Source organism: Callospermophilus lateralis, unplaced genomic scaffold (genome assembly GCF_048772815.1).
Source record: "Callospermophilus lateralis isolate mCalLat2 unplaced genomic scaffold, mCalLat2.hap1 Scaffold_160, whole genome shotgun sequence".
NCBI lineage: Eukaryota > Metazoa > Chordata > Mammalia > Rodentia > Sciuridae > Callospermophilus > Callospermophilus lateralis.
The window spans coordinates 1,856,881-1,884,560 of NW_027512699.1; the positions used below are offsets into that span (position 1 = coordinate 1,856,881).

Here is a 27,680-nt window from a genome sequence, read left to right on the forward strand (position 1 = left end):
TAAGAGAGAATAAAATCATGGCATTTGCAGGTAAATGAATGGCGTTGGAGAAGATAATGCTAAGTGAAATTTGACAATCCACAAAAAAAAAAAAAGCCAAATGTTTTCTCTGATACAAGAAGGCTGACTCATAGTGGGGTAGGGAAGGGGAGCATGGGATGATTAGATGAATTCTACATAGGAAAGAGGAGTGGGAGGTAAATTGAGGGACAGGGGATTGGAAACGATGGTGGAATGCGATGGACATCATTATTCAAAGAACATGTATGAAGACTTGAATTGGGTGTCAACATACTTTATATGCAACCTGAGATATGAAAAAAATGTGGTATATATGTGGGATAAGAATTGTAATGCAAAAAAACCCCAGAAAGTATTTGTGTTAAGGCATGAATTAGTGTGAACATACTTAATATACAAAGGTATGAAAAATTGTGCTCTATATGTGTAATAAGAATTGGAATACATTCCACTGTTGTATACATAAATATATGAAATCAATAAAAATTCATATGCCATTCAGTCACTACAGAGCCCTTCCAGGGGCAGAAGTTGCAATTTTTAAAAAAATTTCCTCTCATATACGAAGTATTAGAAGATTGTGCCATGAGAGAGAAACTTAAAAAGTTTTAAAAGTAATGCAAACACAATGCTGCAACACTATTTTTTAAAAGATGGATACTTGACTTTAAATTATTGAACCTGTATTTTATACTTCCTTATTAAAATTTTGAGAACAAGATACAATCATTCTGTGTCACATTACTAGGCAAACTGTTGAAGTACTGTTTTAAATCTTCCTGTATATAAAATTATCATGAAGGATTTAAAACCCATAATTTCCTGTTTGCTGTATGCATGTAATGAAATTGTAGATAGAAGTGTATTGCATTAAAAAATGAACAAAAACTAGACACTTTTACTATACAAGACTGCTGATGAAGAAATGTGTTTGTGTGTGTGTGTGTATGTGTGTGTATGTGTGTGTGTGTGTGTGTGTGTGTGTGTGTGTGTGTGTGAAGAAGATATCATGGGGACAAATGAGTTGTGGCTTTGAATTAAATGATGTGTGCCACATGACCTCAATAAAAATTTGACAAATTTGATATTGTAAAAAAATTGATAACTGTTCTAATATCTGAGTAGTAAGTTTTTAAAAAGTTTTTAACAACATGTAATCATAGACTAATTTTGGTTGTTACAGTCATCAATGTCAACCCAAAAAATTCAGAGGTAAAAATTATGTGTGATGAAAAAATTATGTGTGATCAAAACACCAGTTGACAGACAAACTTAGAGCTTTATTCTATTCAGAGAAGGCAGATGCATTGGAAATCTTTATTTTTTTTTTAATTCTGGAGATAATTGTATACCTATCAAAGTTTTTAAAAATATGATTTTTTAATTTCCATTCTGGACAACAGTGGTCAGCAGAATCATCAGTTGTCACCTTCATGGTGACCTCTCCATCACCTTGTCTCACTTGAACTCTTTTAATTTTATGCTCTGCAGTAGTCAATTATTTGTATTCAGCTAGTTCTCCTTTAATGTGCCACTGCTCTGTCTTTGTGTTACACATTCTGTTGTTTTGATTTATTTACATTACATGCTGTGCTATTATGATTTTAACTTTGTTGTGTTGGTTGAATAACTTGTAATACTTAAATACTTGAGGTCACAGTGAAAAACCATACCAGTATTTCTTTCAGCTCCATTTCAAATATATTTATTTGATACCAGTATTTCTTTCAGCTCCATTTCAAATATAATTAACCTAGATATTTTAGATGTTTATCAAAGGTCTTTCATGAGGAAAGTAAATTTATGAAATAATAGATGTGTAACATATATGAGTAATGTTGGCTTAGAACAAATTTTGAAAACTTAGTTGGCAAAATATCGGATCACCTGAAAAGAAGCATGAATTTTGAAATCTGAATGCCTTAGTTCTCAGTATTATCATTCTTTTTTCATTTATATATATATATATATATATATATATATATATATATATATATATATATATTTTAAATATCAATGGACCTCTATTTATTTATATGAGGTGCTGAGAATCAAACCCAGTGCCTCACATATGCGAGGCGAGTGCTCTACCATTGAGCTACAACCCAACACCATCATTCTTTTTTAAAAAAAAAATACTTTGAGTTGTAAATAGACTCAATGCCTTTATATATTTGGTTTATTGTGTGTGGTGCTTAGAATCAAACCCATGGCCTCACTTGTGTGAGGTAAGTACTCTATTACTTAGCCACATCCCCAGTCCCTGTATTATCATTCTTTATTGAATTTATTTATTATTAAAGTATATAGATTTTAAGACATTTTTTACAGTATTATGTAACTTTTAGCATGGTTAGATTAGAGTGATGCTCATATGTTACCATAGAGCAGACAATTATATTTTGTCTAGACTTTATTATATCAGTAGTTTTCATGCACTATATATATACAGCAAGCAACCTATTTCCAATGAGAAACATGTCAGTTAATGTATTTAAAGCCATTGTTACAAGTTTGTAATGTATGTTTTCCAACTTGTTTTATATGTATGTGATACATTACAAAAAATATTGTTCTTAATTGAAAAAAGGATATAAAATGTAAAACCACAATTTTTCATAAATGAATATTGCCAATTGTTTCCCAGCCCTTTCTTATGTTGGGTGTTTTGACTTGAGATTCAGTTAGCTAATTAATGGATAAATTAATTAAACACTTATGAAATTTAGTTGGGATTTAATTTAGCTTGTAATTTAATTATTTGATTCTTTATTGCATCCATTCACCCACATCAATAATTTTGTGAATGTTATAATACCAATCTAAAAAACAACCAAAAAAGCAAACTGAGGGGTATGGGAGGAGAGGAGTAATGGTGATAGAAGTTACCAAGTAAAATCTTTGTAATTCATCAAGATCTGCCTCAGGAACATATTCCTCTTTTAGTGTGTGTGTTGTTAAAATTTGTTTTAATTAGTTAAACATGACAGTACAATGATATTGACATATCATATTTTTGAATAAGATGGGGTATAATTTCTCATTTTTCTGAGTGTACAGGTTGCAAGAATCACATTGTTCATACAGTCATGAATATGCATACAGCGATACTAATGTCTGTTTTATTCAGCTGACCTTCCTTTCCCTCCTTACCTTCCCTTCCCCTCCCATCAGTTCTCTCTACCCAATCTAATGTGACACACTTCTTTTTTTTCCCTCACATCATCATACATGTATTCTGTATAACAATGAGGGTCTCCTTCCATCTTCCGTGCAATTCCACTTCTCCCTCACTTTCCCCCCCACCTCTCTTCCCAAGTGTGTTTTATTATACAGAATGAATTTTAAAAGCAACTGTTACCATTAAATATAATTTAATAGAAAAATTTGACATGAAATACTAATATTAAAATTATTAAACAAAGAACATATAAGTCTGCAAATTCTATATAATATAGACAGTTATGTCTTGGAAATGAAAAACAAGCTCATGCTCCGAGTCTTACAGGTTAATTTCAGCTGCTGTGCACTGCAGGTATCATCTCTCCTGTGTTCCAGGGCCAAAGTCTCTGCTCTCCCTGGTGTCCTATGGGGTCTATAAAACAGAACAAGGTAAAAAGGTCACTTGGGATGAGTTGCTGGCCACAGAGAGTGGACAGGACCACAATTGTCCTCAGGAAATGCAAGATGAACTTGGGCCCTGATCTCTCCTGGGGTCTGGGCAGGGAGCACTGAGACTGGTATGCTGCCCTCAGCTGAGGGTGTTGTCTGTGGGAAGAGTATCTATGAATGTCTTCAGAAGGAAATTCTCATGGATATTCACCTTCAGAACCTTCTGACGCTGCTTTCCTAGAGAGTGAACATGAGGCAATGGGAAGAGTTCTCTAGGACATCTGGGTGTAAAGGCTGAGTAGCATACATCTGGAATCCTGAAGAGCAGCATCTATGATGACACAGGGTGGAGCAAGGACCCTGGCTCCTCCAGCCCTACCATCTGTAGTGCCATTCCTCAGAGAGCTTCCTGCACTGATTTTTTACCAAATTGTACCTTCCCTTGCATGGCCATGGTCACATGCAACTATAGAATCTTCAGTGCTCTAATTGATTCTGATGGATTGCAAAAAAGTGCAACAAAGAAACTTGAGAAAGCAAAGGAGAATAGGTGGACTGATTTGACCTCTGCTCTCCTTCCCATTCTTTCCAGACTCACATTTCCTCTTCTTAAACTGCTTTATCGCCTTTGCTGCATTAAGCCCATATATTGAATCAGGAGAGGGCCCCTGGAAACAATTCATGTTAAGAGACCTACATTCCAATTGCATAATCTTGACCTAGGAAAGGAAGGATACATTCATGCATGCTCAGAGCCAGCAAAGGCAGAACCCAGCTATTCAGTGATCAGTAAAACTCAACCAGATTGTTTGTGTCTCATGTATCAGGCAACAACTCAGTATTTCTGATGCTCCCTACAACTCAAACTCAGTATATGGGTATACAGTATTACTCAGCATGATTCAGTGGTGTTGGTTGGGGTAAAAAAAGTAGGGAAAGACTAAGAATGTTAGTGCAGAGAGATTTAACAGACATTGAAGGTCCAAGGACCTCAAAGATCTGGATGAGGAAAGCACATTTAGAAAAGTCATAAAATGTGGGAAAAATGAAACATGGAAAATCTACAGAGTTTTTACATAAGAAAGAATAATTCAGAGAAACCAATAGAAAATCAATTACTTGCAGATTTCTTGTCCTTTTGTCCTCCTTCTCATCCTCTGAATCACTTTCTATGTTTTCTTTGTGGACCATTGCTGTGATGGTCATGATATGGCCTTAAAAAAAGAAAGGCAGAGTTAAATTCAAGGTGAGAACTTAAGTTGCTTCTGCTCCTGGTGTTCTAGAATGCACAGTCAAAGCTCTCCATTCTTCCTCTTGTCTGCATTCCTGTCTCCTGGTCTCCATCACCTCACCTCTGCAATGAGAAATAGATCTAGCATCCCAAGAGCTCTTTTCCACCAGTTCACATTCTGCCATTGTACTTGGTAGGGATTCTGTGTCATCCTGTTCTTCCAAGAGAGAGCCACAGTCTTCCTGATTTTCTGAACTTAGGCCTCTTAAATACAAGCAAATTCACATTTTCCCTAGTCCAAGTGCTTGGGAATTAGACGAAGACTGGAGGTTAGAAACATGTTCACGGAGGAACTTCTCCTCACTCTTTTACAGGAGAACACAGTGGCCTGTCCAGGGTGCACAGAAACAATTTTCTTTAAGTTGCCCACATTTGGGAGTTTATTTTCGACCAGAAATAGACAAAACACAGAAGAGAAAGTGCTGCTCTAAAAAGATAACATTCAGAGGGGAATTGTGACTTCTTACTCACTACTTATCACTAGTGAGAGCTTCAATTACAGGTTTGCAAAGTGCTTCTAAGAAAGTATGTCCCACTGGATTCTTTCCATTGTGGGTCAAACCTAAAGTGCACATCTTATTTCTTTCATGCACAATGCCAAAAAATAATCAATATGGAAAGCCAGGCGACTTGATGTTTATTAGAGGCAAATTTAGGACAGAATGGGACTTAACATGGAAGATTGTGTTTACCTTTCAAAGCAAAAGTTGTCTTCTTATGAACAGGATGTCAGAAGGTCTACTAACCCTTCTTTTTATGAAAATAATACATATTTCTCTTTTTTCAATTTTATTCCCATTCCTCATTTCCCAAATGTGTAGGTGAACTCAAATCTTACCATGAAACCTTTCCCATTTTGTCATACCCCAAGTGCTGTTCCTACCTGCAGGCTTTCCCTCGTCACAGCTTGAATCATAATCTTTGCTCCATGTCCAACCTTTAGAGACACAGACATCATCAACTGAGTTACTTAAGATTGACTCATTCTTTCTTCTACACAACTAAGCTAATGATGGTTGCTAGGGTTGGATGTTTTTTATCCCACACTGGATTGTGTGATTGAGGCTTGGTGCTCAGTATGGCACAATGAGATTTTTGAAATCTGTGTGAGGAAGGGTCCACTTGGAGGTGGTTAGGACATTTGATGGTATGAGAGTCAGAAGTAAGAATACAGATTTCTCAAACCCTTGTTAGATCCTGTTATATAAGAAGAGCAAATGAATCAAGTGATCCCTGCTGGCTTCGTGTCTCGCCATGTGATGTCTCTCTACTGCACCTGTATCGCTGCAGACACCACCAATCATGCAATGCAGCTAAGAGGGTATTCACTAAAGAAAAGTGTTTGCTAGTGCCATGCTCTTGTACCTGCAGAACTGTAAGATAAATACACCCACCTGTATAATTTATTCAGTTTCTGGGTTTCGTTATTGGAAAGAAAAATATAGTGATACTAATATTAATAGTCAGGATCATCTACATTTCTGTTCTGGGTTCTCAGACCCTCTCTGGGTTCTGGGGAGTCAGAGGCCTCAAACAGGATGCTGCAAACAATTGCAAACCTTCTAATGAGAGAGTGGAGCTGTAAGGAGTCAAATTTTAATTACTTTCTTCCATTGGGACATTATCCCTTGCTCGTTGAAACAGACCAAGCTGACATGCACACTGTGATGCCAACAGTTTCAGGAATATAAACTCACAGAACATACACTGTGCCATCATCAGAGCAGTGGCTCAGAAGAGAACGGGAATGTCCTCTGCTTTATACACATGGTTCTACTGGCCACTTTGAAAGTTTTGTATAAAAATTAAAATTAAATTAAAAATACTGTTATTTTGGATGGGCAAGACCAGGAGTTCAAAGATGAAGCCGACAAGAATTTTCTTCCCCTGGGTTTCCGTGGACAGCAGTTTGCTAGCATGTTCTCACTCCTCAAACTCCTCATTTATAAGCAGACTGTGGAGTCAGTTTGCTAGCATGTTATCACTCCTCATACTCCTCATTTATAAGTAGACTCTGGAGTCAGTTTGCTAGCATGTTCTCACTACTCATACTCCTCATTTATAAGTAGACTGTGGTGTCATGCAAAAGTGAAAAGTGCCAGGAACTCTCTGAGGGCCTGAGGAATCGACATAACCAAAGTCAACATTAAGATACAGATGGCTCCCCTCAAATTCAAGCACATCCCATCTAGAGCTCATAAGAAATGTGTGTGAAAAGCTTGGACACAATGTTATCTTAAATTCCCTACTGATTCTGGCTGGTCCTGGTCAGATCTCTGGTGGATACCTGGTTCATTGAAGAGCCCCACATGCTGAACAAGTGGGATCTTAGCACAGAGTTGCATTTATCAAATGATGTCGTGGACTAAGATTAAGACACTCTGCACAGGGAGGAGTTCTAGGATGAGAAGGAATGATGACCACAGTGGTTCTACCCTCACAGTGACCAGTCAGTGTCAGTATCCATGTATGTTTGAATAGAAGGACCTATACAGTATTTGAGACTGACAGTATGAAGACCTTTCATATATACTGTCAATGTGATATTCTGCAGGCCTCACAGGGGGCAGCACAGACCCAAAAAAGGGACCAGACATCACTGCTGTGCTGAGCTGGACATTCAATAGTGCCCACCTTTTGCTCTGTAACTAGATGAGCTGCAATTGTGCTGATCAGGTCCCATGAAAATCTATCCAGTTAAAACATGTTTCTACAAAGTAGTGTCTACAAAAAGACCCAATAAGGTATTTTTCAGTGTCAGTTGGCACATGCAATGTAAGCCCTTCCTTAGCTAAAGTAATCTCTGGTCTTTGCATCTCCTCTGTCTCAGATGTCCACCATAAGTGAGCATAGTGCATTGGTGGACCTGAGGGTCACTGTTAAGGATTGGCCCTGTCCAGAAACTTGTGCCTAGAATAGGGATTGGAAGATGAATTCTGACACCTCTCACAAAAAATGTATATGAACGTGAAAATTTTTCATGAGTGAAGTGTTCTGAACAATTACATGCACTGATTAAATATAGGACCTACTGACACGTGAGGTTTGCTATTAAATAAAGTTGCTACTGGTGCAGTGACAGGAATGAAATGGACCTTTTTTTTATAGAGTGTCATGAAAATTTTCTGGGTTTTGATGGGATATGTTTTGCATGTTAATTGAGGTATTGGTGTGGAATGAACTGCACACATGGAAAGTTTACAGTTTGATCTATTTACACATATACAAAATCATGATCTAATGGAGATGGCTTTTTTTATTTAAACATGTGGACATTGGCATCTTGGAATGTATATATCTAGAAAAACAGACAAATATGCAAAAACGAACACAAAGTCACACTCAGAATCATGTTGCAAAAATGCACACAGAGATACATGTATAAAACTCTCATTGACCTAACCACGTTGATCAACTCACAAAGGTGCTTCAAGGAAATATGCAGAATGGCCATAGATTTTTTAAAATCAATTTAGACCACAAACCCCTCACTTCTCATTCTCAAAGAGGTAGTGGAATCACTGAGTCTCTGCACTCAAAAGGAAGAAAGACTCTCTGACCCTTGGCATCATCTACATTTTGCAACAGGAAGAGAGTGAGCACACGATACATACCAATTATGGATCCTTTTGAATCCTCCTGTGAATACAGAAAAAGAGTCACTATGAAGATCAAGCCATGCTCTGTCCTGTGTGCACAAGTCTTTTGTTTACTTGGTGACATTCGAATATCCAATGAGAATATGGGCAAATCAAGGGAACAGATAGCAAATGTACTGTCACCAAATGACAGAAGCTTTTCTAGGGGATTTGTGTCACAGGTCTATATTAGGTGATAATTAAGGAATTCGATGGCCAGGAGGGAAAACCATAGCCAGCCACAAAGCTTGTTATCATACAGTGTGTAGTTTATACTGTTTCTTGTTAATGTTGCCTTCAGTGAGGTCTCATTTGGCAAAAGACACCCCAATGAAAATCTGCAAACTCAGGAAATTGTGTATGTCATCTCCAGGAAACCATATCATATTACAAGACAAAGAGAAACTAAAGAGCAACACTGGATTTCAGAGGAAGATAAGCAACCTTACCATGGCTTTTGATGGGGTCTCTCGACTCATGCTTTCTCCCAGAATGAACTCCACCATGTCATTTGGGTGAACTAGGAGGATACAGAATAATGATTAGCATACTGATTTAAGGCTTATGAATAGTTCAGGGCATTTCTTGATATGGACATCAGTGAAAATATACAGCAAAGATAAGAACAAGAATGAGAGATGGCTGCAAATAGAGTGTATCACACCCAGTGTACCGCATCACTGCACAAATGAATACAGGGTTAGAACGATAAAAAGCTATCTTGTTAGGAATTTCCAGCAAAATTGGGGTGCAACAAATCCTAGGGGAAGGATTTCCATCACCGAGGACCGGTTACTGAGTCTCAAATGTGAGGCAACTGTGCGACCAGAGATCCAGGCTGACTGATCCGCCGCCCGCCCTGTGGCCCGCCCCGCAGCTACAGACAGTGTGGTGCTGCCGAGAAGCGACCAACAAGCAGAGAGAAACGGCGCTACGGATTCTGTGGAGTCCTGCCGGATGTGCACTCACTGAGCTCTGGGCTGAGTTTGGGGTTTGAGATTGGGGAAGGAAGCGGTCCAGTTCTATCCCCAACAATGGAAAGTCCACCAAGGAAGCCAGCAAACACTATCTTGAAGAGCTGACGTCACCATCGCCAGGTTCTGACAGATTGCAACAATAAAACAGCATGAACAACCAGACTACATATAACTTATCAAATGCAAATAGACGAATTCTACGAACAGGTCTATAATCCACCTAAGCCCTTAACTACCCCCAAGTACTCCTGTCTATTCTCTTGTTAATATCCGCGTGCATTTGTGTAACCCCCCAAAGAAGTTAGCATATACTAACCTCCATACAAGCAAATCACCCGACCTTTACATAAAATCCTAAGTCCCAAACTCAGTTCTCTTTATGCCATCAAAATCTGAAGGCCTTTAATGAAACCAATGAATTTACATTAAATCACAATTAAATCCAACATCTCTAAACATCGTCTCCTAACACAAAGGAGAGATAGTGGAACTATAAAAACCAAAACAAATTTAAAGGAGAAAACAGAAACACAGCAGTCAAAGAGAGTTGGAAAGTAACTTGAGCACCATGAAAAAACAAGGGGAAAAAAAGAGTACAAGCAATGCAGGACAACTTAAATACAAAAGAGAAGCTAGAGGCACCAGAAAATTGGATGGAGAAAGAAGTCAAGGCATACCTAATTAAGATGGAATGGAATCTCAGAGAAGAGTTTATACAGGAAGTTCAAACAATGAAAGTATATTTTGAAAATGAATTAAATAAGCAAATTCAAATGTCAAAGAACGAGCTCTATTACGAAATAGAGATTTCAAAAAAAAAAAAAACAGTAATCCTAGAAATGCAGGAAACCATAAAGCAAATTAAAAATTCAAACAAGAATATTACAAATAGACTAGATCAAGTAGAAGCCAGAACATCAGATAATGAAGACAAAGTTTATCACCTTGAAAAAAATATACTTATGATGCTTAAAAGACACGAGCAATCTATCCAAGAGAAATGGGATGTCATAAAAAAAACAAACCTGAGAGTCATTGGGATAGAAGAAGGCATAGAGTTTCAAACCAAAGGAATGAAAAATCTATTGAATAAAATAATCCTAGAAAATTTTCCAGATATGAAAGATGGAATGGATTGCCAAATCCTGGAAGCCTACAGGACCCCAAACCTTCAAAACCATAATAGACCAACTCCAAGACACATAATAATGAAGATATTCAACATACAGAACAAGGAGAGAATATTAAAAGCTACGACAGAAAGGAGGCATATTACATTCAGGGGTAAACAAATTAGGTTAATGGCTGATATTTCATCACAGAGGTTGAAAGCGAGAAGATCCTGGAGCAACGTATTTCAACTGCTAAAAAATAATGGATTCCAACCAAGAATACTGTATCCAGCAAAATTTAGCTTCAGATTTGACAATGAAATTAAAATATTTCATGATAAAAAAAAAACTTAAAAGAATTCTCAGCCATAAAACCAGCACAGCATGGCATCCTTAGCAAAACACTAAAAGAAGAGGAATTGAAAAACAGCACCCCAAACTATCAGTGGAAGGTAAGTCAGTAAAGGAAAGGAAAAAAATAAACAAAAAGGAAAAACTAGCCATATTAAAATAAATAAATAAACAAGCATGAGGTTAATACTAAGCACATGTCAATAGTAACCTTAAACGTTAATGGCTTAAATTCCCCAATTAAGAGACATAGGCTAATAACCTAGATGAAAAAAAAAAAAAATCCAACAATATGCTGCCTTCAGGAGACTCATCTGATAGGAAAAGACATACACAGACTGAAGGTGAAAGGTTGGGAAAAATCATACCACTCACATGGTTCCCCAAAGCAAGCAGGAGTGGCCATAGTCAAATCAAATAAAATCAACTTCAAACCTAAGTTAATCAAAAGGGGTAAAGAAGGACACTACATACAATTAAAAGGAACCATCCACATACAAGACAAAACAAATATCAATATGTATGCATCAAACAATGGTGCTGTAACATTAATAAAACAAACTCTCCTCAAGTTCAAGAGTCAAATAGAGCACAACACAATAATTATGGGTGACTTCAACACACGGCTTTCTCCATTGGACAGATCCTCCAGACAAAAGCAGAATAGAAACTATAGAACTCAATAACCCAATCAATAACCTAGACTTAACCGACATTTATAGAATATATGAACCATCATCAAGTGGTTACACGTTCTTCTCAGCAGCACATGAATCCTTCCAAAGATAGACCATATATTATACCATAGGACAACAATTAGAAAATATAAAGATGCGGAGATAATACCATGCATCTTATCTGATTACAGTGGAATGAAACTGGATATCAATGATAAAAGACGGAAGGAAAAATTATACATCTCATGGAAAATAAACAATATGTTACTGAATGATAAATGGGTTACAAAAGACATAAAGGAGTAAATCAAAAAATTCTTGGAGATAAATGGAAATACAGACCCAACATATTGAAATCTATGGGACACAATGAAGGCAGTTTTAAGAGGGAAATTCATTTCCTGGAGGTCATTCCTCAATAAATTAAAAAAACTAACAAATAAATGAGCTCACACTTCATCTCAAAGCCCTAGAAAAGGAAGAGCAAAACAACAGCAAATATGGTAGAAGGCAAGAAATAATTAAAATTAGAGCGGAAGTCAACCAAATTGAAACAAACAAACAAAAAAAAACCATTAAAAATTGATAAAACAAAAAGTTGGTTTTTTGAAAAAATAAATATGATTGACAGACCCTTAGCCATGCTTATGAAGAGCAGAAGAGAGAGAGCTCAAATTACTTACATACGATATGAAAAAGGCAATATCACAACAGACACTACAGCAATACAGAAGATAATTAGAAATTATTTTGAAACCCTATATTCCAATAAAATTGAAGATATCGAAGTTACCGATAAATTTCTTAAGTCATATGATTTGCCCAGATTGAGTCAGGAAGATACACACAATATAAATAGACCAATAACAAAGGAGGAAATTGAAGAAGCCATCACAAGACTACCAACCAAGAAAAGCCCTGGACAAGATGGATATACAGCAGAGTTTTACAAAACCTTCAAAGAAGAAATAATACCAAAACTTTTCAAGTTATTTAAAGAAATAGAAAAAGAAGGAGCTCTTCCAAATTCATTTTATGAGGCCAACATCACCCTGATCTCAAAACCAGACAAAGAGACATCAAAGAAAGAAATCTACAGATCAATATCTCTAATGAACTTAGATGCAAAAATCCTCAATAAATTTCTGGCGAATCAAATACAAAAGAATATCAAAAATATAGCGCACCATGATCAAGTAGAATTGATCCCCAGGATGCAAGGCTGGTTCAATATACAGAAATCAATAAATGTTATTCACCATGTCAATAGATTTAACCAAAAGAACCACATGATCATATCTATAGATGCAGAAAAAGCATTCAACAAAGTTCAGGATCCCTTTATGTTCAAAACACTAGAAAAACTAGGGATAACAGGAAGTTACATCAACACTGTAAAAGCTATATATGCTAAGCCTCAGGCTAGCATCATTTTGAATGAAGAAAAACTGAAGGCATTCCCTCTAAAATTTGGAACATGACAGGGATGCCCTCTCTCAACACTTCTATTCAATTTTGTCCTCGAAATACTAACCAGAGAAATTAGACAGACAAAAGAAATTAACGGCACAAAAATAGGAAAAGAAGAACTTAAATTATCACCATATGCGGATGATATGATAACATATCTAACAGACCAAAAAGGTTGTACAAAGAAACTACTAGAGCTAATAGGTGAATTGAGCAAAATGGCAGAATATAAAATCAACACGCATAAATAAAAGGCATTCCTGTATATCAGTGACAAATCTTCTGAAATGGAAATGAGGACAACCACCCCATTCACAATTTCCTCAAAAATAAAATAAAATAAAATAAAATAAAATACTTGGGAATCAACCTAAAAAAAGAAGTGAAAGATTTATTCGATGAAAACTACAGAACCCTAAAGAGAGAAATAGAAGAAGACCTTAGAAGTTGGAAAAATATACCCTATTCATGGATAGGAAGAACTAACATCATCAAAATGGCGATATTACCCAAAGTTCTCTATAGGTTTAAAACAATGCCAAGTAAAAATCCCAATGGCATTTCTTGTAGAAATAGATAAAGTAATTATGAAATTCATATGGGAAAACAAAAGACCCAGAATAGCAAAAGCAATTCTAAGCACGAAGTGCAAATCAGGAGGTATAGTGATACAAGATTTCAAAGTGTACTACAGAGCAATAGTAACAAAAACAGCATGGTACTGGTTCCAAATCAGGCGGGTGGACCAACAGCCAGATTACAGGACACAGAGACAAATCCACAAAATTATAACTATCTCATATTTGATAAAGGGGAAAAAAGCATGCAATGGAGGAAGGATAGCATCTTCAACAAATGGTGCTGGGAAAACTGGAAATACATATGCAACAAAATAAAATTGAATACCCTCCTCTCGCCATGCACAAAAATTAACTCAAAGTGGATCAAGAAGCTAGATATCAAATCAGAGACTCTGTGTCTGATAGAAAAAAAAAATTGGCTCCCATCTACATATTGTGGAGTCAGGCTCCAAATTCCTTAATAGGACACCCATAGCACAAAAGTTATTAACAAGAATCAACAAATTGGACTTATTTAAAATGAAAAGTTTTTTCTCAGCAAGAGAAACAATAAGAGTGGTAAATAGTGAGCCTACATCATGGGAACAATTTTTTACTCCTCACACTTCAGATTGAGTCCTAATATACAGAGTATACAAAGAACTCAAAAAATTAAACAATAAGAAAACAAATAACCCAATCAACAAATGGGCCAAAGACCTGAACAGACACTTCTCAGAAAAGGACATACAATCAATCAACAAGTACATGAAAAAATGCTCATCATCTCTAACAGTCAGAGAAATTCAGATCAAAACCACCCTAAGATATCAGCTCACTCCTGTAAGATTGGCAGCCATTCTGAAGTCAAACAACAACAAGTGCTGGAGAGGATGTGGGGAAAAGGGTACTCTTGAAAATTGCTGGTGGCATTGCAATCTGGTGCAGCCAATTTGGAAAGCAGTATGGAGATTCCTGGGAAAGCCGGGAATGGAACCACCATTTGACCCAGCTATTGCCCTTCTCGGACAATTCCCAGAAGACCTTAAAAGAGCGTACTACAGGGATACTACAACATCGATGTCCATAGCAGCACAAGTCAGAATTCCTAGACTATAGAACCAACCCAGATGCCCTTCAATAGATGAATGGACAAAAAAATGTGGCATTGATACAACATGGAGTATTATGCAGCACAAAAAATGACAAAATCATGAAATTTGAAGGGAAATATATGGCACTAGAGCAGATTAGGCTTAGTGAAGCTAGCCAATCCCTTAAAAACCAATACCAAATGTCTTCTTTGATATAATGAGAGCAACTAGAAATAGAGCAGGGAGGAAGAGCAAGAAATAAAGATGAATATTAAACATATACATGAGTGGGAAGGAAAGGGAGAGAAAAGAGAAATTGCATGGTAATGGAGGAAGACCCTCCTTGTTATTCAAAATTACATATAAGAGGTTGTGAGGGTAATGGGAAAATTAACAAGGAGAGAAATGAATTATAGTAGATTGGGTAGAGAGCGAAGATGAGAGGAGAGGGGAGGGGGGATAGTAGAGGATAGGAAAGGTTGCAGAATACAACAGTTACTAATAGGGCATTATGTAAAAATGTGGATGTGTTACCGATGTGATTCTGAAATCTGTATTTGGGGTAAAATTGGGAGTCCATAACCAACTTGAATCTAATGTATGAAATAGGATATGTCAAGAGCATTGTAATGTTTTGAACAACCAATAAAAATAATCGATCCTGATGGCTCCCCTCAAAGTCAAGCACTTCCCACATAGAGCTCATGAGAAATGTGTGTGAAAAGCTTGGACACAATGCTATCTTCTTAACGTCCCAACTAATTCTGGCTGGTCCTGGTCAGATCCCAGGTGGATACCTGGTTCATTGTAGAGCCCCAGATGCTGAACAAGTGAGATCTTAGCACATAGTTGTATTTACCAAATGATTTCATGGACTAAGATGAAGACACTCTGCCCAGGGAGGAGTTCAGAGATAAGAAGGAATGATGACCAAAGTTCTTCTACCCTCACAGTGACCAGTGAGTGTCAGTATCCATGTATGTATGAATAGAAAGACCCAAACACCATATGAGACTGACAGTATAAAGACCTATCATATATACTGTCAGTGTGATATCCTGCAGGCCACAAAGTGGGCAGCACAGACCTAAACTAGGGATTGGGCACCACTGCTGTGCTGAGCTGGATATTCACTAGAGCCCATTTTTTGCTCTGTAACTGGATGAACTGAAATTGTGCTGATCAGGCCCCATGAAAACCCATCCAGTGAAAACATGTTTCTACAAAGTAGTGTCTACAAAAAGACCCAAAAAGGTAGCTTTCAGTGTCAGTTGGAACATGCAAAGTAAGACCTTCCTTAGCTAGAGTAATATCTGGCCTGTGCATCTCCTCTGACTCAGATGCCCACCATAAGTGAGCATAGTGCATTGGTGAACCTGAGGGTCACTGTTAAGGATTGGCCCTGTCCATACACTTGTGCCTAGAATGGGGATTGGAAGATGAATTCTGACACCTCTCACAAAAAAATGTATATGAATGTGAAAATTTTTCATGAGTGAAGTGTTGTGAATAATTACATGCACTGATTAAATATAGGACCTACTGACAGGTGAGGTTTACTATTAAATGAATTTGCTACTGGTGCAGTGACAGGAATGAAGTGGAGCTTTTTCTTTATAGAGTGTCGTGAAAAAATTCTGGGTTTTGATGGGATATGTTTTGCATGTTAATTGAGGTACTGGTGTGGAATGAACTGCACACATGGAAAGTTTACAGTTTGATCTATTTACACATATACAAAATCATGATCTAATGGAGATGGCTTTTTTTATTTAAACATGTGGACATTGGCATCTTGGCATGTATATACCTAGAGAAACAAACAAATGTGCAAAAACGAACACAAAGTCACACTCAGAATCATGTTGCATGAATGCACACCGAGACACATGTATGAAACTCTCATTGACCTAACCACGTTGCTTAACTCACACAGGTGCTTCAAGGAAATATGCAGAATGGCCATAGATATTTTTAAATCATTTTAGACCACAAACCCCTCACTTCTCATTCTCAAAAAGGTAGTGGAATCACTGAGACTCTGCACTCAAAAGGAAGGAAGACTCTCTGACCCTGGGCATCACCTACATTTTCAACAGGAAGAGAGTGAGCCCACGATACATACCAATTATAGATCCTTTTGAATCATCCTGTGAATACAGAAAAGGAGTCACTATGAACATCAAGCCATGCTCTGACCTGTGTGCACAAGTCTTTTGTTTACTTGGTGACATTCGAATATCCAATGAGAATGTGGGCAAATCAAGGAAACAGATTACAAATGTACTCTCAACAAATGACACAAGCTTTTCTAGGGGATTTGTGTCACAGGTCTATATTAGGTGATAATTAAGGAATTCGATGGCCAGGAGGGAAAACCATAGCCAGGCACAAAGCTTGTTATCATACAGTGTATAGTTTATACTTTTTCTTGTTAATGTTGCCTTCAGTGAGGTCTCATTTGGCAAAAGACACCCCAATGAAAATCTGCAAACTCAGGAAATTTTGTATGTCATCTCCAGGAAACCATATCATATTACAAAAGAAAGAGAAACTAAAGAGCAACACTGGATTTCAGAGGAAGATAAGCAATCTTACCATGGTTTTTGATGGGGTCCCTCAACTCATGCTTTCTCCAGGAATTAACTCCACCATGTCATTTGGGTGAACTAATAGCATGCAGAATAATGATTAGTATACTGATTTAAGGCTTATGAATAGTTCAGGGCATTTCTTGATATGGACATCAGTGAAAATATACACCAAAGATAAGAACAAGAATGAGAGATGGCTGCGAATAGAGTGTATCACACCCAGTGTACCGCATCACTGCACAGATGAATACAGAGTTAGAACGACAAAAAGCTATCTTGTTAGGAATTCCCAGCAAAATTGTGGTGCACCGAAACCTAGGGGAAGGATTTCCATCACCGAGGACCGGTTACTGAGTTTCGATCACAAGCCAACTGTGCGACCTGAGATCCAGGCTGACTGATCCACCGCCTGCCCTGCAGCCCGCCCTGCATCTACAGACGGTGGGGTGCCGCCGAGAAGCTACCAGCAAGCAGAGGAAAATGGCCCTACGGCTTCTGTGGAGTCCTGCTGGCTGTGCCCTCACTGAGATCTGTGCTGAGTTCGGGGTTTGAGATGGGTTAAGGAAGCGGTCCAGTTCTATCCCTCACAACGGAAAGTTCACCAAGGAAGCCAGGGGCCAACATCTTGGAATGCTGACATCACCATAGCCAGGTTCCGACAGATTGCAACAATAAAACAGCATGAACAACCAGACTACCTATAACTTACTAAATCCAAATAGATGAATACTACGAATAGGTCTATAGTCCACCTAAACCCTTTACTACCCTCAAGTACACCTGTCTATTTTCTTGTTAATATCCGGCTGCATTTGAGTTACCCCCCAAAGAAGCTAACGTATCCTAACTTCCAAACAATCAAATCACCGGACCTTAACATAAATTCCTAAGTCCAAACCTCAGTTCTCTATATGCCATCAAAATCTTAAGGCCTGTAATGAAACCAATGAATTTACATTAAATCACAATTAAATCCCAAATATTGAAACATTGTCTCCTAACACAAAGGAGAGATAGTGGAAGAATAAAAACCAAAAAAAATTTAAAGGAGAAAACAGAAAACAGCAGTCAAACAGAGTTGGAAAGTAACTTGAGCACCATGAAAAAACGAGTGGAAAAAGGAACACAAAAAATGCAGGACAACTTAAATACAAAGGAGAACCTAAAGGCACCAGAAAAATGGATGGAGAAAGAAGTCAAGGCATACCTAATTCAGATGTAATGTAATCTTAGAGAAGACTTTAGAATGCAAGTTCAAACAATGAACGTATATTTTGAAAACGAATTAATTAAGTAAATTCAAATGTCAAAGAACGCACTCTATCACGAAATAGAGATTTAGAAAAAAAAAAAAAACAGTAATCCTAAAAATGCAGGAAACCAAAAACCAAATTAAAAACTCAAACGAGAATATTACAAATAGACTAGATCAAGTAGAAGCCAGAACATCAAATAATGAAGACAAAGTTTATCAACTTGAAAAGAATATAGTCAACAGAGAAAGGATGCTTAAAAGACATGAGCAATCTATCCAAGATATATGGGATGTCATAAAAAAACCAAACCTGAGAGTCATTGGAATAGAAGAAGGCATAGAGCATCAAACGAATGGAGTGAACAATTTATTGAATGAAATAATCCAAGAAAAATTCCCAGATATTAAAGGTGAAATGGATTGAAAATCCTGGAAGCCTGCAGGACCCCGGACATTGAAAACCATAATAGACCAACTCCAAGACACATAATTGTAAAGATATCCAACATAGAGAACAAGGAGAGAATATTAAAAGCTATGAGAGAAAGGGGGCAGATTACATTCAGGGGTAAACCAATTAGGTTAATGGCTGATTTTTCATCACAGATGTTGAAAGCAAGAAGATCCTGGAACAACGTATTTCCAACAATAAAAAATAATGGATTCTAACCAAGACTACTGTATCCAGCAAAATTAAGCTTCAGATTTGATAATGAAATTAAAATATTTCATGATAAATAGAAGAAAAAAGAATTCGCAGACAGAAAACCACCACTGCATGGCATCTTGAGCAAAACACTACAAGAAGAGGAATTGAAAAACAGCTAGCCAAACTAAAGGGGTGGGTCTGGAAGGACTCATGAGGCACCATCAGGACCAAGGGCAGTGAAGATCAGCCCAAAGTGCTGGATTCCCAAAGATGCAAGATGCCTCCGCACCGTCTGGTATTGCAGTACTCGCTTACCTTGCTCACTGACACAGCCTGTATCATCAGGATCAGAATGACAGGCAGCAGGAGTACCAAGACGGGTACAGCTACTGCGATGCTGTACATACACAAGCTAAGAAGAACAGACAAACTGTTCTCTCCTGGCCCCGCCCAATGACCGACACGCCCTCATTAGCCCTGCCCTGGCTGGCCCCACCCACCCACTTTTTTCTCCCTGGACTGGACAATTAATCCAGCACACCCAAGAGAAACCTCACCCCACCATGCTGTCCTCCCACTTGACCCTTTTCAACCTTCATTACCCCACTTCTTGGCCTCCCTAGATTCTTAACTCCATACTCCATCCTACCACGCCCATCTCCCTGACCCCACTCGCCTTCAATCTGTCCTTCATAGGTCCTCCCAAGTAGCTTCTCCCTTTAGCCCTGCCCACAACATCAGCCCTCCCTCAGTTAACCCCGCCTCTTGGCTGTCCTGCCCCTTGGCTGTCCGTCCCTCCCCACAACCCATTCTCTTCCCAGTGTGGGCCCTTGGGACTGGTTGGATACGCCATGGCTGAGTCCAGCGACAAGGGCATGTGTCTTGTACGAATGAGAAAAAGCACACTGGTAGCCAGAAGAACAACCAGATAAAGGCACAGGGACACCAGCAGCAGCACGAATATGCGGAAATTTCTTTGACCTACACAATTGTTTACCCACAGGCAGTGGTGGTCAAAGTCCTAGGGGAGAGAAGGCAGACCTTGAGGGTCTATTTGGCTTAGACCAATACCCCCAAATCTTGAGGCCCCCCCTCAACCCAGCCCCTAGACCTCCTGCTCTTGGCCCTGCACGTAAGCTCCCATCTCCAGGGTGAAACCAGCACGTCCATGGATAGAGCACAGTTAGGACGCCATGGCTCATCAGGTCATTTGTCATGAGTGAGGTCTTTAGAGACAAGACCTGCCTGGTGTCACTTTGAGAGAATACAGAAAAGCTCTGAAGCTGTATTTTTTCAGATACTGGGTAAGGATGAGAAGAATTTCTTGCCCAGCCAGCCTTCTGTACTTGGAAACCCGTGCAAGGTGTGCACATGAGAGAAGAGCACTCAGAACCCAGGAAACCCTCAATTGGACACTCAGAGGTGGACAGGCAACGTTACCCAGAACAGGGCAGCAGCCGGCCTAAAGTTATGGGTATCTAGTATCAGCAAGCTAGTGGGACAGTCACTGCCTTTCCTCCCCTTGACTCCACCAGGCTCAGCACAGATGGTGCCCTTTGCATGTCAGCACCTGTGCAAGCAAGGCCAGCGTCTCAGGACAAGTGCAGAACTGGAGGCAATAACATATATAAGTGACCAAGAGTGGCTGAGAGCCACTTGTAGCAGTGTGGGAAGATGATCTCATACGACCCCTGCACCACATATGATGTGAGGTTCCTGGTCCTGGCCAGGTGCCCTGGGATGGGTTGGTGAGTGGACAGTAATGAGGAGTACTTACCTCCACACAGATATTACAGAAGGGACAGTGGTGGGTTCGGGGTGGACGATGGAAAGAACACTTCAAGCACTACTGCAGGCGAAAGGCCGTGTTGTTCACTCGTGCTATGTATTGAATGTTGGGGTCCTCTTCTAAGGAGCCTGGCAGGGGAAGAGATTTGGGCAGTGGCAGGAGGCCCTTCCACCACTCTACTACTTGGGGCCGCCCCATAGCATCATTGGGCAACAAGAAGGGTGGGTAGGAGGAGGGCAGGGGAATCCTGGTCCCTGTTGAGCAAGCTGACCACTCAGATGGGTGGCAGTCAGAGAGAAAGGGCTGTGCAGCCACAGGAGCTCTATACAGAGCTCTCCCCTTTTGAAATAGTGATCAGTGCTTGAAGTCATGTGTAAAATGGAAGGAGGAGGAGTGAACTGCATGGCTTGGAAGAGCCTGCTGGCCTCTCTTGCCTGCCTGCCCAGTCCTTCCTTCTAAAGCAACTGAAACACCTCCAGGATTCTGTTTTTTCGCACTTCAGTGGCTTGGGAAATGAAGTGCCAGGACCCAAGTAATGATGACATGGAGGGAAGGACTCCTGAGGCCACGGGGGCGGGGGGTGGGGTTGAGAAGGGTTAGCATGTTTGAAATCACCCCTATAGGCATCAGCCCTTGGGATACCACCTCCTTCTCCAGGGGTCTTAGCCCTTACCTTTGTGTAAAATGCCTGGGTCTGACCCGTTGAGGAAAATGAGGCTGCAGAAGGACACTATAAAGAATAGGCCCGAAACCACGCAAATTCCCACTGCCCATTCTGAGCCAACCACCGGCACCTGAAACCAGAGCGACACTCAGTCCTAGTCTGGGGAAACCCAGAGCTCCCCACAAGGCCTAGTTCACCTGAGGTAGGACTCACTCGCCTTAAGGACAGATCTAAATATCCAGGTTAGAGACAGACCATGGAGACTCCACAAAATGTCACCAGCATTACCAGTCTCTCATAGTTCCCTAAATGCGTCAGGCACTCTAGACCTCTGTGCTTTCACATTGGGTTCCCTCTAAATCTATATCCTCCTTCCACTGCTGACCCTCTCTCTCCACTTCCCTCCCTGCCTCGGTACTGTCCTTGTCTATTTTCTTTTCTGTGTCTAAGACACTGACAACTTGCATGGAAGACTCACGGAAAGGTGAAGAAGATGCCACTTATTGTAATAAGAAGCATTGCATTAAAAGCTGGAAACAGGCTTGGTTTCAGCCATGAGGATTCGATTGGAGGTTCATTTAGGGGCGTGATACTCTGTGAAGACGCCATGGCTAGACCACCAAGTCCCACAGACTGAAGCCACCAACGAACTCTTCTGGGTTGGCACCCAGACTGCCATGACAACAGAAGTGACATCACAGAGGTTCTGGAATGGGGGCTCTGGCTGCTTCCAGTGACTTCTGAGATCAACCTTCCCCCACCCCCACATATGCACATGTTGTAGAATTGGACATCCTGCTCTTATGATGGTAGCTTTGTTGGAGCTTGTGATGATGTGATGTGGTTTGTCCCAAAGGTTCAAAGGCTGGAGGGTTGGTCCTCAGTGATGAGGTGGGAGAACCTGAAAGAGGTGGGCCCAGGGGGAGGTAACTCAGTCACTCTGCAAGATGCCCTCTCAAGGGAGTAATGGACTTCTTATGGGCCCCCATTTTCTCCTGTAAGAGGGAGTTGTTATAAAAAGAGCCAGATTGGTCCCTCCCTGTTTTCTGACAACACAATCTGGTGAACACCCTCACGAGAGATCACTTGCAGGAGCTGCCAAATCTTGGATACTGAGTTAAATAAATCTTACCTCCTTATAAATTATCTGTTCTCGGGTATTTTGTTAGAGCAACAGAAAGCAGGCTAATACAGAGGCCATAAAATATGTGAAGATGGCATGGGGAGAAGTTTGGTGATGGTTATCCCCCTTTCAGGCCCAGTGCTAATTGGAGTCAACAGTGCTCATTGCTCATCCTAGCTCCACTTCTTCCTTTTTGTTGTAACAGAGCTCCAGTTTGGGGAAGGAGGTAGAAATCTACCAATTAAATATCTTCCCAGTTTACTCACTTCCATGGTGGGATTTATGATGTAATTCTCTCTCAAAAATAAAATGAGCTGGGGATGTGACTCAATGGTTAAACAATCCTAGGTTCAATTCCTGATGATGATAATAATAACAATAATAATAATAATTTGTACATATTTATGGCATATAACATAATTTGAAAAATGTTACATTGAAGAATGTCTGAGTCAAGCTTTTTAACATATACATTACTTCATATTCTTATTTGTGGTGAGGACCCTTAAAATCTACTCTTTGAGTCATTTTTAGTGTAGATAACATTATCAACTGTACTCATTCTGTTGTATGTTATTATTAACTGTAGTCATTATATTGCACAATAGATCCCTTAAACTCATCCCTCTCATCTAAGTGTAATTTGTTCTCCTGGGACCAGCATCTTCCTCCTCCACAGCCCAGCCACTCCTGGGCCCCTGGCAGTCACCATTCTGCTCTCTGTTTCTATGAGTTCAACTTTTATAGATTACACATGTAGGTGAGATCATGTGATTTTTGCCCTGTGCGTGGCTATTTCCCCAAATAAAATGTCCTTTGGCCTCATTCATTTGTCATAAATGACAGAATTTCCTTATTTTTTTTAAAGTCTAAAGAGTATCCCCTTATATGTCTAAACCACATTTTCTGTATCCATTCATCCACCGATTGGCTGAACCATAGGTACTTTTTTGTTTTTTTTTTTTTTTTTTTTTTTTTTTTTTTGGTGCTGGGGATTGAACCCAGGGCCTTGTATATGCAAGGCAAGCACACTCCCAACTGAGCTCTATTTTTAATTTTTAAAGAAACTTCCCATACTAATTTCCATAATGACTGTACTAATTTACATTCCCCCAAACATAGTACAAGAATTCTAGTTTCTCCACATCCTGACCAGTACTTAAAATCTTTTGTCTTTCTTTTTCTTTTATTCATAATGGGGGTTGAAACCAGGGGGACTTTACCCCTGATAGCCATCTGGAGACCTTTTTACTTTTTATTTTGAGATCAGGTCTCACTGAGTTGCGGAGGTTTACCTTGAATTTATAATCCTCCTGCCTCAGCCTCCTGAGGTACTGAGATTAAGGCATGTGCCACTGGTTCTTTTGTCTTTTTGATAATAGCCATTCTAATAGGTGTGAGAGGGTATCCCATTATGATTTTAATTGCATTTCTCTAGTGATTAGTAATGTTGAATATTTTTTTTCAGATTTCTCTTGGTCAGTTGTGTTTCTACTGAGAATGAAGTGATGTTTGGGTCACAGTCTACCATCAAATTTAATGTCAATTTCTGTTGTAGCACAAGAAGAAGGGATGACATGCATTGGGTCATGGAAGAAGGTTAGAATAATAACTACCAGGTCTATTGAGCTTTGGAGCAGACCATGCTAGCCTTAGGGTTTCTCTTTTTGTTTTGTATTTTTAATTAGATATATATGACAGCACCATGCATTTTAATTCATTGTAAACAACTGCAGCACAGATTTACATTTCTATGGTTGTACCTGATGTAGCGTTCACACCATATGTGCATTCATACATGTACCTAGGGTAATGATGTCCATCTCATTCCACCATCTTTCCTACCCCCATGCCCCCTCCTCACCTCTGCCTCCCCTTTGCCCCATCAAAGTTCCTCCATTTTTCCTTATCAGAGAGAACATTCAGCCTTTGGATTTTTGGGATTGGCTTACTTGATTTAGCATGATATTCTCTAACTCCATTCATTACATGTCATAATTTTATTCTCTTTTAATGCTGAGTAATATTCCATTAGGTATATATACCACAGTTTCTCTATCCATTCATCTATTGACGGGCATCCAGTCTGTTTCCACAGTTTAGCAATTGTGAATTGAGTGCTATAAACATTGATATGACTGTGTCCCTGTAATATGCTGATTTTAAGTCATTTAGGTATAGACCTAAGAGAGGGATAGCTGGGTCAAATGGTGGTTCTATTCCAAGTTTTCTAAGGAATCTCCATACTGCTTTCCAGATTGGGATGCACCAATTTGCAGTCCCACCAGCAGTGTATAAGTGTACCTTTTCCCCTTCCACATCAGCATATATCGTGGTATGTCTTCAGCACACAGGGCACTTTGTGGTACAACCACTGTTCTATGTGGTTTACATGAATTAACCCACAATTCCTTGTTTTACAGATAGGGAAATTCAGTGAGCAGGGGCTAAGTGCTACCCACGGTCTTCCTGCTGGACAGTTGTAGAGCTGTGATTTGGACTTATGAGGTGTGGCTCCAGAGTCCTTGCCACCAACCACCAAGCAAGTGACTCCAGGAGGAGTTGCAGTCAGGGGGCTGAGTAGAAAGGGAGTGAAGTTGGAGCATGGGATCAGTGCCTGAGATGGGTGCTGCCAATAATGGAAAGGAGCCCTGATTGGTGAATCCCATAGGGCAGACCACATTTAGGTCCCTTGAGAATAGTGATCCTGGACATGGAGGTAACCATTGTGAAAAGAGCAACCATTCTCCAGAACAGAAACCTACTCTCCAAGTACAAGGATTTCACCAGAGCCTTGTCCCTCGAGGGGGAAGGCGTTTCTCCTACTCCAGGCTCTGATCTCCTGCAAGGTGCTAGTGGTGGTGGAAAAGTAGGAAACACCAGTGAAAGTCACACCCCAGCAATACAGGCTCACTCAACACCATGATTTAATCATAGACCACAGAATCCTTCCTTCCTCTCTACTGTGCCACTATACCAAAAAGCCTCCGCACAACTTTAGAGAATTAGAGATGAAAGAGTTGAAGACACAAATTCTTTCTGGGCAAGAAATGAAAATAAGCACATTATAGGAATCTGAAAATTTCTGGCCACTTTGGCAACAGAAAACACTAAACATGACCAAACTTCTAGACAGATGAGCACAAAATCTCACCAAATAAATGGCCTATTTACCTCAGTTTCTATTATTCAGTACACTGTCTAGCTTTCAATCAAAAATAATTATAAGGTATACATACTAAAAAGCAAGAAGAAAGAAAGTCTAAGGACATAAAGCAAGCATTCGAATGAGACCCTCAAATGATCAGGCTGTGGGAATTATCCGACAGGGATTTGAAACAACTATGATTGAGATCCTAAGGGTTATAGAGGGTTATAGCTGAACAAGAATATTGAAGAAAAGATAGATAATGTAAGCTAATGATGGAAATGGTAAACAAGGAAAAAAAAAAGAAAGACTGGAGATAAAATGACTAAGATGAATGCTTAACACCTTTGATGGGCTCACTAGTACCCTGGACATGACTGGGGAGAATATTAGTGAACTTGCAGATAGGTCAGAAGAAATTTCTCAGGAAAAATTGCAAAGAAAAAAGAAAAATTGAAACAGAAAATTTTAGAACAATGGGGCAATTGCAAAAGATAAACACATGTGCAGTTGGAATAGGAGGAGGAGAAGCAAAATAGAACAGAGTTCAGGAAAGACTTCGAGTAATAATGACAGAAAACTTTAATGAAGTAATAGATACAGGGAGTTTTGAGAACATCAAACAAGGCAAATACCCAAAATCTACACCTACTATCTTTCAAATTGCTGAAAATCAAAGCCAAAGAGATGGTATTTAAAGAAATAATCTTACTCATAGAGGAGCCAAGATAAGAATCTTAGTGGACTTCTCCTAAAATGTGCTAGAGAAAGAGAGTTGAGTGAAATTTTGAAGTGTTGAAAGGAAAACCCACCAGCCTATAATCCTCTACCCAGTGTGTCATGGTTTGATATTGTGTGTCCTCCAAAAGCTCATGTGGGAGACATGCCTTCAATATACATTGTAAATTGTTTTTCTGGACACAGTTTTGTTTCTGTATCTTCTTAAGAGATATCCTTGAGAAAATGTTTTTTGAAAAATCTAGTCTCAGCCAATCATTGCAGGACATGTCTCCTCATCCCCACTACTCAAAAGGCTGAGGCAGGAAGATGGCAAATTTGATGCCAGCTTGCGCAACTCAGGTGGACCCTGTATAAAAACAAGGGGGATTGGCTGGGTATGGTGCTCATTAGTAGAGCACTTGCCTAGCATGTGAAAGCCCCTATTTCCATCCCCTGTACCAAAAAATGGGGTCCTTGAAGAGGCTAATATCAAGGCAAAAAGGATGCAATGATCATTTCTTTTTACTTTTTATTAAGTTGCTAAGGCTAGCCTTCAACTTGTGATAGTCTTGTCTCAGCCTCCTGAATTTAGACATGTGCCACTGTCCTGGCCCAGAACTTTTTAAAATAAAATCAACCCCACAGCATTGTCATCTGATAATATCAAAAAGGTAACAAAAACAATATGAAAAAAATGTTTCCCCCAATATATATATATATATATATATATATATATATATATATATATATATATATATATATATATATATATTTAGTTGTAGTTGGGCACAATGTCTTTATTTATTATTATGTGGTACTGAGGATTCAACCCAGTGCCTCACATGTGTGATATTCGGGTGCTCTACCACTTAGCTACAGTCCCAGCCTTTCAGTTATCATTTCTAGTTCGAGGCACTTTGTGACAGAATAATATT

At 39.2% G+C, this 27,680-nt stretch overlaps 1 pseudogene; it reads right to left on the reverse strand.

Moving 5' to 3' along the window:
* Positions 1–17,758: 17,758 nt before the first annotated feature.
* Positions 17,759–22,363, reverse strand: LOC143640274 (palmitoyltransferase ZDHHC19-like; annotated as a pseudogene).
* Positions 22,364–27,680: the final 5,317 nt, after the last annotated feature.